At 54.3% G+C, this 856-nt stretch overlaps 1 pseudogene; it reads right to left on the bottom strand.

Moving 5' to 3' along the window:
- Positions 1-172: 172 nt before the first annotated feature.
- On the bottom strand, positions 173-291 carry LOC123965679 (annotated as a pseudogene).
- Positions 292-856: the final 565 nt, after the last annotated feature.

Consider the following 856-nt stretch of genomic DNA (forward strand, 5'->3'; position numbering starts at 1 on the left):
CCAAGAGGGGCCTTCAAAACACGATGTAACATTTACACAGCACTGTGTACAGGATAGGGAGAAAAATAAGCAGCAGCAGCAGCAGCGCCCCCTGCTGTTTCCTAAAGAGACGTTCAAAAGATCTCCTTTCACCGAAGCGCCCTCTGCTGTTTTTCAAAGGCGAAGCGAAAAAGTTTTACAGCACCGGGTATTCCCAGGCGGTCACCCGTCCAAGTACTAACCAAGCCCTGCTCTGCTTAGCTTCCGAGATTAGGCGAGATCGGGCAGTCCCAGGACGGAATGGCCGTAAGCTGCCTTTGCACACGCAAGACGGGCCTTCAAAACACGATGTAACATTTACACAGCACTGTGTACAGGATAGGGAGAAAAAGAAGCAGCAGCAGCAGCAGGAGCAGCGCCCCCTGCTGTTTCCTAAAGAGCTTCCGAGATCGGACGAGATCGGGCGCTCCCAAAGCGGTGTGGCTGTAAGCCACTCAGGCGCCCCCAAACGGCCCTTCAAAACATATTCTACGGCTAATTGACAAAAAACGTATTCTGCCCATAATGTCCAAGGTGCTCCAGAGTCACTTGGAATCCACAGGCACTGATTCCTGGGTAAACATCCAGGAACCGGGACACCGTTCACGCTGGCAGTCCACAGACAGGAATAGGCACCTGTTCCCGGGTATGGGTACAGCGACAAGGCCACCTTCAGCCGGAGGTCCTCACTCACAAACAGACGCTCATTCCTGGGTGGACATTCAGGAAAAGGAATCAGTCCGCCTGGAAGTCCCTAGCCAGGATCAGACGCTCTCCCGTCCAAGTCCTAAGCAGGCCCTGCCAAGCCTGGCTTCCGAGATCAGGCGAGATCGGGCAG

The sequence above is a fragment of the Micropterus dolomieu genome, unplaced genomic scaffold, assembly GCF_021292245.1.
Source record: "Micropterus dolomieu isolate WLL.071019.BEF.003 ecotype Adirondacks unplaced genomic scaffold, ASM2129224v1 contig_10713, whole genome shotgun sequence".
Taxonomy (NCBI): Eukaryota; Metazoa; Chordata; class Actinopteri; order Centrarchiformes; family Centrarchidae; genus Micropterus; species Micropterus dolomieu.